Source organism: Trichosurus vulpecula, chromosome 6 (assembly GCF_011100635.1).
Source record: "Trichosurus vulpecula isolate mTriVul1 chromosome 6, mTriVul1.pri, whole genome shotgun sequence".
NCBI lineage: Eukaryota > Metazoa > Chordata > Mammalia > Diprotodontia > Phalangeridae > Trichosurus > Trichosurus vulpecula.
In genome coordinates this window covers 76,177,370-76,183,061 of record NC_050578.1, presented here as the reverse complement: position 1 = coordinate 76,183,061, position 5,692 = coordinate 76,177,370, and positions in this window count along the sequence as shown.

The window sequence follows — 5,692 nt, the reverse complement described above, 5'->3', positions numbered from 1 at the left end:
AAGAGGATGCTTAGAAGCTTTAATTCCATGAGGAATGTAGAGAGTAAAGAAGGATTAAAAAGGGCCATGGATCAAAGAATAAAAGTTGAAAATAGACAGAAAAGCAAGATAAATAATGGAGGGAATAAGGGAAACAAATCTATTTCTGAACAGAGCAAAGCAGATTTTGAAACTGAGACCCATAGAGATGTCAAGTTTTACCTCATAGAGACTTTTGTGACTTATTGGTACTGTCTTTCCTTGATGCTGTCATTTAGTCCTATTACTTCCCTGCAAATTTAGAGATGTTTATGAACTTGTGAGCGAGGTGACCAGACACCTAAGTTTTGATCTGCCAAAACTAACTCAGTTACTTGATGTCCATTATAACATTCAATGTAGGCAATTGTCTAATATCAAGAATTTAATTATTTTTCCATTTCCCTCATTTCTCAAATAGCTTGCTATGATTTTTGTGACTCAGTTCTTTTTTTAAATAATATTTTATTTTTCCCCAATTGCATGTAAAGACAACTTTTAACATTTGTTTTTTAAAAAATTTCAAGTTCCAAATTTTATCCATCTCTCTGAGACAGTAAACAAGGAAAATTAATTTTTTAATAAAAAACAACACACAAGGTAAAAGTAAGGAGAGAAAGGGGAATTTTTCATGACCATTTAGCTAAGAGGAGAAGAAGAAAAAAAAGGACAAATGAGTAAACCGTCAAAACTAGGGGAAAGGGTAGCAAATAGGAAAGGATGGTTGAGGAGGAGAAGGAAGAGAGCCAATGGGAATAGGGCTAATTTAAAGTACATCAAACTAAAATAACTGAAGAGACAAAGTACTACATGTATAAAGGAAGAGGGAAAGAAATCCTAATTTGGAAAAGAAACTAATCTTAGAGACAAATGGAGGAAAATAAACCTAACTCTCTTAGCTTTAGATGTTAAGTGATTAAAAATCCAATAAAAAAGAAAAGAATGACAGATTGGACAAGAAAATAAAACTCCAAAATATTTGGTAACAAGATACATATTCAAAAAACATGCCTAGAATAAAAATGAGGAGCTAGAAAAAAATTTATTTACATCAGATGAATCCAAAAAAAAATAAGAGTTGCAGTAATGCTACCAAGACAAAGGAAAATAAACATTCACAATATAAAGGATAAATAAGATGACTACATTTCACTGAAAGAAACCAGACAACAATCTAAGTCTAAAAAAAGAGAAAATATAGAATTGAATGAATGATTGGAGAAACTAGAGGTAAACAACTTATGACATCTTTTCAATGGGATTGCTACAGAACATACATATTTCTCAGAAACATATGTATCTTTTACTTTAAAAAAAGTGACCATGTATTAGAACACTGAGATATTGCAAACATTTGTGAAAAGGCTGAAATAGTAAATATATCCTTTACAGACCATAAGGAAATTAAAAATGCTAATGCTAATCATTATTCAGTCAGATGGTACAGTAAGTAGATAGAGTGTCAGGCCTGGAGTCAAGAAGATTTGAGTTCAAATCCAACCTTAGACACTTACTGCATGACCCTGGACAAGTCATTTAACCTCTGTTTGTGCTCCAATTTCCTCAACTGCAAGATGGAGATAATAATAACACTGATTTCCCTGGGTTGTTGTGAGTTTCAAATAGGATAATAATTATATAGCACTTAACACAGTGCTTGGCATACAGTAAGAACTATGTAAATCTTAACTGTCATTATTATCATTATTAACCAGTTCAGAGGATATAAAAAAAAGACAGAGATCCAAAGAGAGATTTAAAAATAAAGTCCTAAATAATAAGTGGTTCAAAGAACAAATCATAGAGACAAGAAAGTTATGATTTGTTGTTGGTCATTTTTTGTCCAACTCATGTCCAACTCTTGGTGACCCCATTTGGGATTTTCTTGGCAAAGATACCGGAGTGGTTTGCCATTTCCTTCTCCAGCTCATTTTAAAGATAAGAACTAAGGCAAATAGGGTTAAGTGACTTGCCCAGGGTCACAGAGCTAGTAAATGTCTGAGGCCAGATTGGAACTCAGGAAGATGAATCTTCCTGACTCCAGGCTGACACTCTATCCATTGCAGTGTTATCTAGCTGCTATAATGATGATACAAAAATACCAAAAGTTCTCGGATATGGCTAAAGCAGTGCTTAAAGGAAAAATCATACCTCTACAAAAATACATTAACAAAATAAGAAAAGAGAGAACTAAAGAACAAATATGCACCTAAGAAATCAGAAAGCCAACAAATAAGGAGAATAAGCATAAAAGAAGAGATGCTAAAAATTAGAGGAGAAATAGATAAATTAAAAATTTAAAAACCCTGCAGAAATGTTAAATAAAATTAAAAACTGATTCTTAGAAAAGACTAATAAAAAGTCCTTTATCCAATCTGATTAAAAAGAAGCAAAAAAATCAAATAAACAAAATAGCAAACAAACAAGGTGAAATCACAACAAAATCAGATGAAATGAAGAGAATCATCAGAACCTATTATACAGTTATATACTAACAAAACCAAGAAAAGAACACCTTTGAAAGTACAAAGTAACAGAAGATCAAATAGAGACCTTGAATAATCCAATCTCAGAAAAAGAAATAAAATTAAATGTAAAAAAAAAACCTACCAAAGGTGAAAGAAAAAAAATCCTGGTCCTGATGGATTCACAGTAGAATTCTATCAAACTTTTAAAAAATAATTAATACGAATACTAAAAAAACTATTATCCAAAATTGAGAAAGAAGGCACCTTTTCAGATTTCTTTTATGAGACAAATATAGCCCTAATGCATAAACCGGGAAAGGATAAAGCATAGGAGAAATATAGACCTATAACACTAATATGTACCAATTCAAAAAATTTTAAATAAATTCCTCACAAATAGACCACAGCATTTCATCCATGAAATCATTCATCATGACCAAGTTGAATTTATACCAGGGATATAGATATGACTCAATATTAGGAAAGCAATAAACGCAATCATAATAAAACCGAAAATGTCCCAAACCATATGATTATCTCAGAAAAAGCCTACAGCACTTATTTGTGCTAAGAACCCTACAAAGAATACATATAGAAGGACTTTTTTTAGTGTCACAAAAATATCTATCTAAAACCAAAAGCAAGCATCTTATGCAATAAATGCATGAGTAAAGCAAGGATATCCTCTCTCCCCTCTATTATTTGATATGGTTCTGGAAATATTAGCAATACTCATAAGAAAAAAGAAAGAAATTAAAGGAATAAGGAGGTAAAATTTTCCATTTGCTGATGATATGATAGTTTACTTAGAAAATCCTAAGGAATCAACAAAGATAAAAATTGAAACAAGAGCTTCAACAAAGTTGAGCACTACAAAATAAACCTGCAGTGTGGTATGACTGAGTTTGATAGACTTAGCCCTTCTCAGCAATGCGAGGACCTAAAACAATTCCAAAGGACTCATGATGGAAAATGCCCTCCACATCCAAAGAAAGAACTATGGAGTTGGAAGGCAGAGTGAATCAGACTATTTTTTTGTTTTATTTTGTTTTTCTTTCTCATGGTTTCTCCCATTTGTTATAATTCTTCTGCAACATGTCTATAGTGAAAATAATAGGAATGTATGTGTAGAACCCATAGAAGATTGCATGCCATCTTAGGGAGAAAGGGCCGAGGGAGGGGGAAAAATTCAAAACTTATGGAAGTAAATGTTGAAAACTAAAAATAAATAAATGAATTTTTAAAAAAAGAATACCTTAAACAGCCAGAGAAAGGCTGTACGTTCATGGCCGGGCTATTCCAATATAATAAAATGCCAATACTGTTGAAGTGAATTTGCAATTTTAATGTTATAACAATCAAATTATCAAAGGGGTACTTTACAGAATTTGATAAAATAATATCAAAATTCATTCGGAAAAATAAAAGACCTTGAATATCAAAGGAAATAATGAAAAGAAATAGGGACAAAGAGGAAATATCAATTCCAAACCTCAAATTATAGTATAAAGCAGCAGTCATCAAAAACATCTGGTGCTGGCCAAAAGAGAAGTAGATCAATGAACAGAATAGAAACGGGATCAATCATCAGAAACTGTGCAATTCAACAATCCAATGTTAGATAAATTGGAAAACAGAGAACTTAGGAAAGAAAGCTTTATTGGATTTTTTTAAACTGTGAAGAGAATTAGAAAACAGTCCAGCAGAAATTAGGTTTAGACCAATACTTTATGCCACTTTTCACAATATGTTCTAAAACTCAGGGTTTCAGAAATCATTTAGTCCTATATCTTCATTTAGCAGATGAAGAAGTTAAGTGACCTCTAGGATCACAGAGTTAGTGAGGGAACCAAGAGTACAAGCCAGGTCTCTTGACTCCGCTAATAGCATTCTTTCTACCACACCATGAGGCCTTTCAAGAGAGGGCAGAAAAGGAAAAAAGATTCCACAAGTGACCCCATTTCCCTGCAGCGAGGCTATGTCTGTGGCACAGCAACAAGACCAAAGAAACTGCCTCTAATGGCATGGAAGCCAGGCAATGCAAACCAGTCCTCTCTACTTCAAGAATTCCTCTTCAGCTTAATATTTAGAAGCAATTGGCAGGTAGATCCCTGCTAGGAGTTAATAATGAGGCCTTACAGCACTTAGCCCGGTCTACTGGGATTTGGCCAAATAAACAGTTTATGCTCCATCATTTCCCCCTGGAAAGTCCCTGGTTCAGGCTGAACAATTTCACCCCAAAAGGTTCTTTGAGCTTCAAGGCCAGGCTTCTTCCCCACACTTTTTATTTGATCTATAAAGAAGAAGGTGAAATAGCCAAGAGACCTGGACAGGTCATTGTTTGATCCAAATGCAGTCAAAACAAGCACTAAGGGAGAGACCAAGGTTCCTGTTACTTTGCTTACCTAGTAGAAATGTTCAAGTACCAAGGGGAATGCCGTGTGTTTGGGAAGGTGGGAAGTCAACACTCAGAACAGAAACTAGGCAACCTCAATCCCCACCTCCCCACCAAAAAACAACCCTGGGAAATAGGCTAAATTCTGCCCCTAATGATTCTTATTCAACCCTCCTCTACACATGTAGTGCTCATCTCCTCAACCTTCTCCCCCACCTCTCTGTCTCTGTCTCTCTCTGTGCCTCAGTCTCTCTTTGTGTATCTCTGTGCCTAGTGTCTCTCTGCCTCTCTCTGTCTCTCTCTCTGTCTATGTGTCTCTCTGTCTCTCTTTGTCCCTCTGTCTCTCTCTCTCTGTGTCTCTCTCTGTGTCTCTGTCTCTGTTTCTCTCCTTTTCTTTCTCTCTCTGTCTCTCTGACTCTGTCTCTCTCTGTCTCTATCTCTCTCTGTCTTTCTCCCTCTCCTCTCTCTCTCATTTTTCTCCTCTCTCTCTCTTTCTCTCTCTCTCTCTCCCTCTCTCCTTCTCTCTGTCTCCTTCTGTCTCTCTGTTTCTCTCTGTCTCTCTCATCTCTCTCTCTCTCTGTCTCTGTCTTTCTCTCTCTCCCTTACTCTCTGTCTCTGTCTGTTTCTCTCTCCTTCCCTCTCTTTCTTTCTCTCTCTTCCCTTCTCTCTCTCTCTTTTCTCTCTCATCTCACTCTTTCTCTCATCTCTGTCTCTCTATGTCTCTATCTTTCTCTCTGTCTCTCTGCCTCTGTCTCTCGATTGGGGTCCATAAACTTGTTTTTAAAAAGTATCTTGATAAATGCATTTCAAT